The 15134-nt window shown below is 37.2% G+C and overlaps 1 pseudogene; it reads right to left on the reverse strand.

The window, feature by feature from the left end:
* Positions 1-612: 612 nt before the first annotated feature.
* Positions 613-2908, reverse strand: LOC131655310 (uncharacterized acetyltransferase At3g50280-like; annotated as a pseudogene).
* Positions 2909-15134: the final 12226 nt, after the last annotated feature.

Below are 15134 nucleotides of genomic sequence, written 5' to 3' on the forward strand. Positions count from 1 at the left end.
AACAGAAGATCATGGAGCAATTACCATGAAGATCGACAACTTGTTATCTATGAATCTAACGAAGAACTCGATAGCACACGGTCGAAGCAAGCACATCAAAATGAGGTTCCATCATCTTCGAGAGTAGGTAGCTAAAGGGAAGATGAACATGGAACACTGCAGAACTGAGAATCAGATTACATACATCATGACAAAATGAGTGCATGTCGAACTGTTCAGAAGACTGAGAGCTATGATGAATATACATAACTTAGACACAATGAATTAGGTGATGTGTTGAGAATGTAATTCCTTGTGTTGAAGCAGGTTGCTCGACAAAAGGAAGGTTATGTCAAAATAGTTTAGCCTAGTGTGTGTCGAAATGTTGAAGGAGTTGCCTCGACAGATATTTCGACTTAGGCCTAATTTTGTAGTGTTAGCAAAATTAGGTATTTTGGGATTTTTTATTTTGGGTTTTGGCTTTGGGGGAAAGCAACCTAAAACTATAAATAGAGGGGGTAAACCTTATTTTATAAGTACTTAAATTCACAAAATTTTGCAGTTGCAAAGTGAATAAGATTAGTGGGCAGAGAGAAAGAGTGCAAAAAATATTCTTCTTCGTCCTCTTATTTTTTTTCAAATCCCAATTCATCTTTTTTCCCAAATTTTCTTTCTTGTTTCTTTCATTTTCATTGTGTAGCGAGAAGAAATTACTCAATTTTTTTGGTTTAATTCCAACATAGATACACTATTTTACAAAATATTTAAGAACTCACACTCACGTTCTCCTTATTGCCTCAGATAAAGGCACCATGAGGAACAAATCAAAAAATGAAGTGAGATAACTCAAAGAATATGATTCAAAATGAAAATTTGTGCATTCACTAATAGAGGTTCCAGGAAAAAAGTTCTAGCACTTGATACTCAAAATGCCTTATTAACAAGTCACAAGCTAATGAGTGCAAAATTGAATCTCTCACCACACAGGTCGCAAGTGCGATTCTATGTGCATATAGATGTTGATGATTACTAAAAAAAATCAAACATAAAAACATCATCGATTAAAAAAGACATAAAAAGCTTGAAGTAATCTTTATAATGGTGAAACAACAAAGAACAAACATTGTGAACTTCATCAAAAAATTACAGCCGCATAAATTGTTGAGGGTATATTGGCACCATTAAGTGACCTACTGTTATATTTATTCTCACCGCACTTTTCGTTTCTCCGCGTCCTGTGTTTCTTTGGTATGTGTTCTCGCTTTATTTCTTTAATAGGGTTTGTATTTCTTCTGTTCTGGCTCTATTTCTCTGTTTTGTTCTTCTCCTCTTCCTTTGTGAATATTTTGAAGGATTGCTTAGTCAGAATTCAAGGCAAGCTATAAATATTGGCAACAGAAACTAGATTCATGAAATCCTCATCTGATTCTAACGCACTCATTGCATTAGGCAAAAGAGACACTGCCAAATCTATGCTCCCCCTCCTTCATATCCCTCATAGGCAGTCACATTACCATTTAACTTGTTTCCATAGCCACTCAAAACAACAACTGCTTTTCCCATTCCAAATTCATTTCCATACATATTGAACCTCGGCGAACTGGACATCACCACATTGAATGGATCGAAGTGGCGACCAAGTTGGTACACTACAGGAGACTCTAACCACTTCTCTAACATCTCTCTCACCTCTCTATCATCATGATTCACCACAACTGTATGCACCTTCCAAGCAGCCCATCCCAAATCATTCTCAAACAATTCCCTTACACTTGCTTCTGTACTCACCACATCAACTGAGTTTCCGAAGTACTCTTGCGGTAGAGATGGCTTGATTCTTGCTCTATTGTTTATGGCTAACTTACAACTTGTTTTCTGATCATGTGTTAGTCCGCGAGCACGCGTTACACTTCTCCAAACATGTGCTGATAAGGATTGGAACAAAGAGATTTGGTTTGTATTAGACTCCCTATTAGCCTTTGCTTTCAGTTTTGCAATAGACTCTGATGTAAAGTGGAATAATCTCTCTCTAAGTTTGGGTGCTTCAAATCTGCTTACAAACTCGTCATGATGTTTGAATGGAAGATCGATTAGTGGACCATAACCTTCGGGAAACCAAAGATGGTGAAAGGGTTGGCGTGAAATGGGAACATTTTCATGATCATAGCCTTGGCCTTGAGCTTGAAATATTTCAGACCATGTATTAAAGAAATTCCAAAAAGAAGTTCCATCACCAAGAGAGTGGTTCATGGAGCAACCTATGAAAACACCATCTAATAACTCAGTGACTTGAATGGATAACAAAGGCATGGTGTGACCATCGTGATTGATAGCTCTATCAAGATCAAACAACGAGTTTACGACCGATAGAGTATCAACTGGAGAGAGGATATCAGATATGGTTGAATCCAAAGTTGCATAGATAAATCTAGCTCCAGGATTATTATTGTCACCACCGCAATCGACGAAAACAGAATATGATAGAGGGTTTTGAGTTATTTGGGTGACAAGATGACCAGATAGTGGATAGAAATGGAAGAGAGCTAGAGAAATGGATTGTTTGAGATTGTCCAAGAGGTTATTGATGAAATGTTGATGATTATTTAGAGGTGATGGCTTTTTGAATAATAAACCCTTTTGAATGTAGTGCATAGATAACATGGCAATATCCCAAGGTGTCAAGTTACAGATATGGTTAGAGTTTTGGATGGGGAAAAGTGGTTTGATAAAACATTCTGAAACACGTTCAGCTCGAGACGAATTCATCATCCTAATACTCATATAGAACCTACAGTTATGTTGAAGGCAGCTTTAGGATCTTTAATGGAAGACTCACTTGTTATGAATTCAAATGAAGCCAAGGATTGTCATCAATCTTATCTCTTATTCATAATTAGAGCTTTTGGATTGATACGGGATTTTAATCAAAATGATTGACAACCAAACACATTATATCTCTTGAATAAACAAATAAATAAATGGATCATATATATATTTTTTTAAATATGTACCTTCATTTTTTGAAAATTTGTTTTTACACTCATGCACTTTCTTACAAATTCGGCGTGAAAAATTCAAAATATTTTTATATTTCGGATATGCATATTCGAATACATCTAAAAGGGTGACTTCAGATATGTATCTCCGAAATCACTTTTTTTTTTTTAAAAAAATGTGTCTTCGGAGATGCATAGCCGACAATTGTTGCGTTTTTCCACCAAAACCCAAAGAGACATCCCTTATATTCATTCTCTTCAAAATATCAAAACAATTTTTTTTCATCTTCCAACCCATTTCTGCCAAGTTGTATTCAAAGCATTGGTACTCTACAACTACTTCCAAGCATTGATAAAGGATTCAAACCTTCATTCAGCACCTACTCAAAGTTTCAAAAAATTGAAAGTTTCCACAACTTTACACTCTAGATTGGAAATGTTATTAGGGTTGTTAGATATTAGAAAAATGTTGTAGTGTGGGAATAATTAGTCAAATCTAATTATGGCAAGATACAACATTAGTAAAGAACAATAATAGGAATAACATAGCTTATGGCTTATATGTGTTTTGTAATATGCTTCATTCATTTTATAGTATGTGGATTACTATATAAGATGAATCATTAGTTTGTAATAATATCAATAACATATACAAATTCAATCTTTCTTCTTTAGACACTTATATCTCTTCATACAAATTCTTTGTTCATGTTATACTAATTTCTTATTTAACTTTATATCACTATTAGAAGTCAAAGTTCCGTTGTAACTCTAACAATTGGTATCAGAGCCTATAATGGCTTCTTCTAGTGGATCGGTCAAGGTCGGCAAATATGAAATTGAAAAGTTCAATGGAAAAAATGATTTTTCCTATTGGAGGATGCAAATGAAAAATTTGCTTATATCACAAAAGTTACATAAGGCGTTAGCGGGGAAAGAACAAAAACTTGTGAGTATGAAGGATGAGGATTGGGAGGAGCTAGATCTTGAAGCACGGGCAGCCATAATCTTATGTCTTGAGAGGGATGTTGCATTCTTGGTAAATGAAGAATCAATGGAAGCTGGCGTTTAGGCAAAGTTAGAGAATAACTTTATGGTGAAAACTCTAACAAATCAGATCTATTTAAAATCTAGATTATATACATGCAAAATGGAGGAAGACACCTCAATCCGGGATTATTCCAATAAGTTTGATAGGATTATATCAGACTTGAAAGATATAGGAGTGAAGATTGATGATGAAGACCAAGCACTTATGTTGCTTCTTTCATTGACCAAGAAGTATGAAAATCTAGTTCAAACATTGATGCTTGTGGGTGATACTCTAACCATGGATGAGACTAGAACATTGCTATTAGCGGATGATCTTCGAAAGGTTGCTACTAGTGGAATGTCTGGTAATGGTGGAGAAAATAATGAGCAGGCACAAGGATTGTTTGCTAGTAGGGGGCGGAACAATGAAAGAGGAAAGGGAAAGGGCGGGGAGTCTAGATCAAAATCTAGAGCTCCTGCGGAAAGAACATGCTTTAAATGTGGCGAGCTTAGGCACTTTAAAGCAAATTGTCCAAATAAGAGAGTATTATTCAAGAAGTATACCAACAACGAAAACAACTCCAGAGGTAAACAACAAGATTTGCAGGAGGCAAGTTATGTCTCAAATGGCGAGGATGATTGCTTCTCAGTTTCAGAGCAAGACCATGATATCTCCAAAAGATGGATGCTTGATTCAGGAGCTTCACACCATATGTGCCCAAATAGGAAGTGGTTTACTACATACCAAAGTGCAGATGGTGGTACAATTTTAATGGGGAATAACCATGCCTGTAAAATTATAGGGTGTGGTACAATTCAAATAAAGATGCATGATGGAGCAGTAAGGACTTTGAGGAACGTGAGACATGTCCCTAATTTGCGGAAAAACCTTATTTCTCTTGGTGTATTAGAGGAAAATGGTTGCAAAATAATCTTAGAAATTGGAGTCTTAAAGGTTGTTCGTGGTTTGTTGGTTGTGATGAAGGGGGTTCGTCATAGGAATCTTTATTCTCTTATGGGGAAAACTATCACGGGTGATTTGGCACTTGGAATCAATAAAAGTAAAGAAGAGACGGAAAGTATGAGGATGTGGCACATGCGCCTTGGGCATATGTCTGAAAAGGGTCTATCGCTGCTTGATGAGAAAGGTTTGCTGAAGAACATGGAAAAGCCATGCATGGAATTTTGTGAACATTGTGTGTTTGGTAAAGCACATAGGTTGCGGTTTTCTACAAGCAAACATAAAAGCAAGGGGATATTAGACTATGTGCATACTGACGTTTAGGGTCCGGCTCCGGTTACTTCTAAGGGTGGTTTCAGGTATTTTGTTACATATGTTGATGATCATTCAAGGTATGCTTGGATTTATTTTCTTAAGCATAAGAATGAGGTATTTGATATTTTCAAGTGTTGGAAAGCAATGGTTGAGAACAGAACAGGTAGAAAGCTAAAAACTCTGCGATCGGATAATGGTACAGAGTATACGGATGGAGCTTTCAAGAGGTTTTGTGATCAGGAAGGCATTGTTAGACACTGGACAGTCAGAGGCACACCACAACAGAATGGAGTCGCAGAAAGACTGAACCGTACACTTCTTGAGAAAGCAAGGTGTATGCGCACTAATTCTGGGTTAGGTCGAGAATGGTGGGCGGAATCGGTTGCTAGAACTTTTTATGTAGTAAACAGATCCCCACATTCCAGTTTAGGTGGAGACACGCCCTATAGGGTATGGTCCGGTGAACATGCGGATTATGAAAGACTGAAAATTTTTGGATGCACAGCCTATTATCACGTTAAGGATAACAAACTTGATAACAGAGCCAAGAAAGCTATCTTTCTAGGATATGCAAAAGGGGTCAAAGGCTATCGTCTTTGGAGTGTAGAAGATTATAAGTTTGTGATCAGCAGGGATGTTACATTTGACGAAAAATCTTTGGTAGCTTTGTCAAAAGCTATTAAACCTATTGATGGTGATGTGACGATATCAAATAAGCAAGTTATTGAGATAGAATTTGAAGACCAACCAGATTCTAGTCATGGTCAGGTGGAGAATCCTATATCCAGTGAAGACGAGGAAGAGGATGAACATGATCATGAGGAGGTTCAGCAGGAAAATACACATGTGTTACAACAACAACAAGAATCGTTGGATGCCACTAGGCCAAAGAGAAATTATAAACCAGTTCAGAAGTTTGGGTCAGACAAACCTCTTAGGCATTATGGACAAGTTAACTTGGTGGAATATGCACTCTCAGTTGAAGATGATGAGCCGATCACCTTCAAGAAAGCTATCAAAGACAAAGATAGAGAAAGTTGGTTGGTTGCTATGGAGGAAGAGATGCAATCTCTTCACAAGAACAAGACATGGGAGGTGGTCCCATTGCCTGTAGGAAAGTCTGCTATCGGTTGTAAGTGGGTGTATAAAAGAAAAGAAGATCATACTAAGTCGGGTGGTACAAGATATAAGGCTAGACTAGTGGCCAAGGGGTTTACACAAAAGGAAGGAGTTGAATACAATGAGATATTTTCTCCGGTGGTGAAACATACTTCTATCCGGGTGCTATTAAGTTTAGTAGCTCATGGTGATCTTGAGCTGGAACAACTAGATGTGAAGACAGCCTTCTTGCATGAAGGCTTAGAAGAGGAGATATATATGCATCAACCTGAGGGATACAAGGTTGAGGGTAAACAGGGTCAGGTATGTCGCTTGAGGAAATCACTTTATGGGTTGAAATAATCTCCTAGACAGTGGTACAAGCGATTTGATTCTTTTATGATAAAACAAGGTTACTCTAGAAGTAGTTATGACAGTTGTGTCTATATTCAGAAGCTTCTTGAAGGTGATTATATCTAGCTATTATTGTATTTCGATGACATGCTTATTGCTTCAAAAAGCAAGGTGGAGATAGATAAGTTGAAATTTAAACTTGGTAAAGAGTTTGAGACGAAGAATTTGGGCGCTGCAAAGAAAATATTGGGTATGGAGATTAGAAGAGAGCGGATAAAACATAAACTGTTCTTGAGTCAAAAAGGCTATTTAGAGCGAGTTGTTAAAAGGTTCGGACTGAAAGGTGCTAAGTCGGTGGTTACTCCATTAGCTCCACATTTTAGGCTTTCTGGTAATCAATCTCCCACTACAGCTGAAGATAAGGCATACATGGAAAATGTACCTTATGCTAGTGCAGTTGGCAGTTTGATGTATGCTATGGTGTGTACACGTCCAGATATTTCACAAGCGATTAGTGTTGTCAGTAGGTTCATGGCGAATCCGGGAAAGGCACATTGGGAAGCAGTGAAATGGATTTTGAGGTACTTAAAAGGTACCATTAACACCGATTTGTGTTTTGGTGGAGATACATGTCAAATAAGCGGGTTTGTTGATTCAGATTATGCTGGTGATCTAGATAGACGACGATCTACTACTGGTTATGTGTTTCAAATACATGGTGCTCCAGTTAGTTGGCGGTCGATGTTATAGTCCACAGTGGCACTCTCAACTACGGAAGCTGAGTACATGGCGGTAGCAGAAGGAGTAAAGGAAGCATTGTGGCTGAGGGGTCTTCTAGATGATTTGGGTATGAAACAAGAATGTGTAAGAATGAGTTGTGATAGTTAAAGTGCGCTGCATTTGGCAAAGAATGAGGTTCATCATGCTCGGACCAAGCATATTGATGTTAGATATCATTTTGTACGGGATGTCGTAGAAGAAGGACATATTTCTCTTACGAAGGTACATACTGATGATAACCCAGCTGACATGTTAACCAAGGTTGTATCAGGTAGCAAATTTCAACACTGTTTTAACTTGCTAAACATTATTCCATATTCGTCCAAAATTTGAATGCTTCAAATTATGAACGAGGTGGATGTAATACGGTGAACTGACTTTATTTGAAATATTGCGGTTAAGCAAGAGTCGCCACCGACTTTTATTTTATCCAATTGGAAAGGCAAAAAGAACAGGAAAGACCTTTGAAAGATTTTGAGTTCGGGGGGTAGGTTATACAAAGGGAAGGTGTGAGGCACCCTTTGTATCCATGGTTATCCATGGGCTCTTAATTGCTTTAGCTCACTTTTGTTTGAATCGTTTGAAAAGCAGTGTGCGAATAGTAAAACTTTGTTAAGGACTTTAGCTTGTAAATAAGCGTAGCCTTTTGGAAATTGTTTTGAAAAGGAGGTGTGAAAATTAATTTGAAAGTTTTGAATGTGAGCAAGCAATTGAGAACTACCTACCTGTTGTAACGGTAAAGCGGCAAGCAACAAAAGTTTTGGAAATATTTATCCGGGAATTATCGTGTCCACAGAGATTGGTGAGAAGAACTGCCGTTCGACTATCTCGCGTTCTAAGTTTCATGAATTGGGTGCGGAAAGGTAAATAAAAGCAAATAAACATTCTTAATAGTCTAAGAGAAATAGTTATGGAATTCCATTTCGTTCCACCCGTCTAATACTTAAATCGGACGATCTTATCGCAACACACTCACAACAAGCATCAAAATCATCGGGCATCAATCGAGACGCCACATCAGTGTCCATGTCTGAAACACCGACGAAAGCTCAACCGCACTATTCACATCAGCGATGTCTCAACCGACACAAACAACACAGAGGCATTAAACTCGATACCCATTACGGTCATTAGCCCTAAATCCATTTCTGAAACCTAGAAACTAACAGTTATCATTCCTAATCGAGATCTACGGTGTCCATTTCTGAGACAACACAAACCTAGAGCATTTAAGCAAAAAGATCAAGAACAACAACAATGATGATTTATAAAGCGAATATATAAACGATCCCAAGATCGACAAATGTACATACAAGAAGAGTAGAAATATACATACAAAACCCACCATTGAAATGAAACATAGGGAAGAAAGAAGATGAACCGGAGAAATCTCACCGTCACAATGAAATCGATACGAATCCATGATCAATCCACATGATGTAGCATCCAATGGTGTTTCCTAAACCTCTAAACTATCAAAAATGGATCAGAGCCACTCCAAGGGGGAAATGGGTGATAAAAACCCTAGAAAATATGTTCTAAACTATATAAACAAAAACTGAATTTGCAGAGCGCGCGGCGTGAGCTCTCTCACTTAAAACACTAAACCGCCTTAGCGCGCGACGCGAGCTACATAGCGCGCGACGCGAGCAACACTCTGCCTGGATTATTTATTTTTCATCTTCAGCGCGCGACGCAGGCTCCTGCGCGTGACGCGAGCTACACCAGAACAACAACTTTTATTTCTTCAAAATGCGTCCGCAGCCGTGTCTTCGACACTTTATTCCTCGAGGCTCCGAAACGCCAAAAATACCTACAAAAAGACAACAAAACTATCAAACGGTATATATTTACATAAAAACGTATTAAAACACAAACGGTACAAAATATACACAAAACGGGGAATTATTCGAACGGTATTAACAAAAAGTATCGATAAGTGCCACTATTTACATACACAAAATAACTACATTTTGGCACTTATCACTACCCTAAGTTTGTCTTTCATGTTCTTTAAGTCTTTCGGGCGAAAGGGTCTATCCATACCATGAGAGGGCAAGAAGTCTTTCAATTGGATGTGAAGGGTCATCGCGAAATTATCGTTTGCCACAGGACTGTCCCTTGCCATAAAGAGGGCAGGTAGTCTAAGGGAAGGATATAATAGTCATTTAATATTTTTAGGCATCATGCGAGGATACCTTAGCAACTGGGACAATCTTCTTTTACCGAGGCAACTTCGAGGGACTAGATGATTTTCAATCTCTTTAGGCAACCTTGCTTTAGGTATCCTCGGAATCGAGGGACGTGACTATTTAGTACAATTAGAGGCAAAAGAATCATGAGGCAACAGGCAACAAAGGCAACAAGAGGCATTACCCTAAAGGTGTGTGTGTGTGTCACAATCACGTGGTTAACTTCGATGATATTTATCTTGTAATTAGTGATCTAAGTTATTTAGCAGGCTTGCACTCACTAGGATTACTAACCATGGCAGAAAATAAAACAGTTAAAATCCTACGCTATTACAATAAACACCTGCGGGGATGGGGAAAAATAAAACCTAACCTATTACAATAAAACCCTTATAGGGTAACAGAAAAATAAAGGCAGAAAATTAAGTTACACATCTTCAGCCTTGATCTTCCTCGAACCTTCGATTGACTCTGATCATCTGAGAATTACACGGACAATAATAGGGGTGAGCGTAGGAGAGATTCATTGACTATTTGAAACAAACCCTACTTTGGGCAAAGGCAAAATAAAAAAATTAAAATGATATTTAAACAGGAGAAGGGTTAGAAACTTAGCTTTTCGATTTGTATGGCGCATGGCTGAAGAATCCTGATTAATCGTGAAAATTAGCCACGAAGAGGAAAATGTCAGTGCATTAAAGATTCGTTAACTATTGGTACACACCCTATTTTATCCCCAAAAGGCAAATAAATTAAATAAATGGGGTTGAACAAACCCTAAAAGGTTAATGAAGTCGAAAGTTTAAGCCTAATATTAAGCGTATACATGAAAATTAAAATTAAAGGATTATAAAGAAAATCGAGTTTTCGATTAAATAATTATAATTTACTATAGAAACTAAAAAAATATAACTAATAATAATTATAATAGAAAAGGATAATAAGAAAATAAAATAAAAGCATTTATGTAATTTAAAAATAAAAAGAAAATTAAAATTTAAAGAAACTTAGCTGGGATTCAGTGCTGTTGGCTTCTGAGGGTGCACCATAGACTGCTTGCTATCTGGATTTCAGATCGAAAAGGGAGGAGATCCAATGGTTGAGATCTGAGACTGCATGGTGATGGCACGTGCATGGTACACACTGAATCAACATTCTATTTATTTGAAAAATAAAATTGTGGAACCTGGGGATCGAACCCCAGTCCTGTACGTCACATACTCCTCCCCTTTGCCATTCCAGCTACATTGTTTCGTTGTAATTGAAATTCTCAATAATTAATAAATATAATAAACAAAATTTAACTTTGAATTAAACAAAAGAGTCAAACGTGGGGCCCTTTTTGCTTTGCTGCAACCAATCGATGGAGGAGAGAAGTGTGAATTTGGTTAACTGGCGAACCAGGCTATTCCACGCGTGGGAGAGAGATTCTTGAAGGTTGACCGGCCATTGATACAACGCCACCTGTATCGTCTTCTTCCTCCCACTTACAAACAAAACGCACACACCTTTTTGCTACGGACTGCACGCGGTCCAGCTACGAGTTCTGCAACAAGCGCCGTAGCCAATTCCACCCTCCTACAAACCTGCAGAAAATCAAAAAGAAAAACACCAAAACAACCTAGACCGACTAAAACAGACGCTGCGAATTCAACCGTCTGGTTAGTTTTTGATAATAAGCCTTGCAAGTACGGAAACGAATAGGCATGACCTTGATGCCCTAACAATGGCACAGGTCGGTTCCTGCATTTAAACTCGTGAGCGATGATTGAAAATAGTTCTAAATCTCCTCATGAACATAAATTTATGCGCCACAGTAATTTATATGCCATGAATGGAGAGTTTGAAATTCAAGAATCTTACCAAACCGATGCAATCGAAGGAAGGCTTTCTGGAATGCTTGGAAATTCAAGAATGGTTGGAGTGATTCCTGGTGGTCTAGAGAGGATGATTAAACCCCTGGTTGCCCTTGGAACTTGCTGAACCAAAACTTTCATCGTGCCCTAGCTTGTGAAATTTCTTGCGACTTTGAAACCTTTGTTTTTTACTCTCCTTTTCTAATTTTTCTGTCCTTATTTGCTGAATATATTGTGCTTATATATTCGATAGATTAGGGTTGAATCTTGGGCTTGAATTATTGTGTTTGGAGAAAAGAATTTGATTGAAAACTTTTTATATTTTCTTTCTAAATTTGGCTAAGATCCCTCCATCACTTATGAACGAATTTTGTACTTTTATGAATGAATATTTGGATCATCTTGATTGATCAAAATTGATTGGAAATCAAATCTTTGATTAAAACTAATTTTCCCATATTTTATAATGATTTATTTGCATTTAAATTAATTAAAATTCAAATAAACAAAATAAATATTATAAAAATAAATTAACTAGTTTAAGGATGTTCATAAATCCTATGGACACATTTGGAATGCATTTTTTTAGGCCCATTAGTCCAAAAACACCAAATTGTGCAATTAGGGTTTTGTGTTTTTCTTGAAAATTGACCAACTTCTGTGCCTCATATCTCCTTCAATTTTTTTCATATGACCATGTTCTAGGACTTTTTAGAAAGCCCAAGATGTCCTCTAAATGACCCTTTTGGTTTCATCTCAATTGAGTTTTCCATTTGCAAGTTATGAGCTTTGACCCAAAAGGTGTTCTTGTTGACTTTTTTGAGGACCTCTAATCTTTGGACCCATATCTCTCAAATGAAGCATTTTTAGACTTGGCATGTGAGAGACAAAGTTGTAGAGAATTAAATTTCCTTCAAAATGAGCTTTGGATGGAAAATTTCTGATGTTCCATGTGGGAGTTATGGCTGGTCAAAGTTCAATTGACTTTCTCCTATGAAAACCCTAATGTAGGAACTTTTGTATGTGTTGACTTCTGATCTTTTCTTGATGAACCATGATCAATACTTGATAAAATGGTGAATGATACTTCAAAATAAGGTTGTTGACAAAAAATCAGAAGTTTTAACTGTGGTTTGACCATAGTTTGACTTTTAAGTCAACTAGTCGATTATTGATCGTTTGGGCCATTGAATGAGCAATCTTATGAATCAGAGCTTGCAACTCGGCATGAGGATCCTTTGGGGCACATGAGAGACCAAGGGTTCCATTTTGAGGTCTTGTAACTTGATTTTACTTTGAAGAGATCAAAACCCTAGTTTGAGGGTTGTTGTTTAGGAGAGTGTACAGTCAGTCGAGTCTTGAGCTTCTGACATTCAAATGAGCTTGAGTATAAAAATGTGGTGGGCAAATTTTGGGGTATGACAGCTGCCCCTGTTCAATCTTCTTATACCTGAGGATGTAGATTGGCATGCGTGCTTGTCGGAATTTGAAGGTAGAAGAGGATTGAACACTAGAATACCTAGGAATTTGCCCTAGCTGAAGTAGGGACTTTTGTCGGAGATGGGATTGAAGATGCCATCTAGGCAGAGTGTTGTCAGAGATGGGCTTAAAGATGCCATCCAGTCCTTGAGAGAAAGTTTATTGGAGATGGGCTTAAAGATGCCATCTAGCTTGATAGACTTGAGAGTCAGAATACGTCGTACGTTAGACCGTATCTGAAGGATATACTTAGGATGAGTTGTACGTTAGACTAGAGGATGGGTCATGCGTTAGACCGGATCCAATTTGCATTTGATAAATGTCTGGAAAGCCGTGCGTTAGGCTGGAGGATGGGTCGTGCGTTAGACCGGATCCAACTTGCATCGGTAGAAGTCTGGAAAGCCGTGCGTTAGGCTGAAGGATGGGTCATGCGTTAGATCAGATCCAATATTTTGATAATTGTCAGAATACACCGTACGTCAGGTTGTATCCTTGGACGAGTCGTACGTTAGACTAGATCCTTTGTATTGAGAAGTATTTGTTGGAGATTGCTCGTGTCAGCACCGTTCGTAGTAACTGAATTAGATCTTGAAAAGATGATCGTGTTTACACCGTCCGTGATGATAGAATTAGATTTCTGAGAATTGACCGTGTCAATACCGTTCGTAGTAACTGAATTAGACTTTAGAAAAGTTGATTATCTCTGAACTAACTCTAGAGGATATTCGGAACTAAGTATCAGAATTAAATCTTTGTCTTGATTATCTCTGAACTATCTCTGGAGAATACCCGGAACTAAGTATCAGAATTAATTCTTCGTCTTGATTATCTCTGAAATATCTCTAGAGAATACGCAGAACTAAGTATCAGAACTAAATCTTCGTCTTGATTATCTCTGAACTATTGTCATACCCCAAAATTTGCCCACCACATTTTTATACTCAAGCTCATTTGAGTATCAGAAGCTCAAAACTTGACTGACTGTACACTCTCCTAAACAACAACCCTCAAATTAGGGTTTTGATCTTTTCAAAGTAAAATCAAGTTCTGACAATTCAAGTGGACCTCATAACCTCTCATATGCCTCAAAGGATCCTCATGCCAATTTTCAAGCTCTGATTCATAAGATTGCTCAGTCAAAAGTTCAAATAATCAACAATCGACTAGTTAACCTAAAAGTCAAACTATGGTCAAATCACAGTCAAAGTTCCAGATTTTTTTGTCGACATTCTCATTTTGAAGTGTCATTCATCATATGATCAAGGGTTGATCATGATTCATCCAAAAAAGGACAAAAATCCACAAAAGTACAAAGTTGCTAAATTAGGGTTTCTAGGTAAAAGTCAACCGAACTTTGACCAGCCATAACTCTCTCATACTTTCTTAGAAATTTCTCAAACAAAGCTCATTCTTAAGGAAATTTTATTCTCTACAACTTTGATGTTGGGCCCAAGGTCAAGAAATGCTTCCGCATAAGAGATATGAGCCAATACATTACAGGTCCTTCAAGAAGCTCGCAAAAAAGCTGTTTTTTGTCAGGAGCTATATCATCAAGATAAAATCCCCAAATGCAAAATATGTTCCAAAGTGGCTTTTAGAAGACATCTTGGGCTTTCCAAAAAGTACTAGAACATCTTCATATGACAAATATTGAAGAAGTTATGATCGACAGAAGTTGGGAAATATCAAGAAAATACATGAAACCCTAATTGAACAATTGTGGATTTCTTGATTAATGGGCCTAATATTTTCACTACAAACATATCCATGACCCATAATATGACCTTTAAATCCATCATCATATTTTTATCTTTTTTATTTATGTTTATTGAATTTTTATTCACTTAAAAACTAAATAAATTAAATAAAATATAAAGGAATGGAATTTAATTGCATGGATTCATTTTTTATCATCCAAAGGCCCAAGAAATACCTTGAAGACCATGTAATTTCGTTGGTGCATGTATGGTTGGGATTTATATTTTATTTATTTTGATTTTATTCAATTTAAATCAAGATAAAATAAAATCATATATCAAAAGTGGCGCATGATTTGATTTTGTTAATCAAAGATCATTCTTGGAACTCAAGC

The sequence above is a fragment of the Vicia villosa genome, linkage group LG3, assembly GCF_029867415.1.
Source record: "Vicia villosa cultivar HV-30 ecotype Madison, WI linkage group LG3, Vvil1.0, whole genome shotgun sequence".
Classification (NCBI taxonomy): Eukaryota; Viridiplantae; Streptophyta; class Magnoliopsida; order Fabales; family Fabaceae; genus Vicia; species Vicia villosa.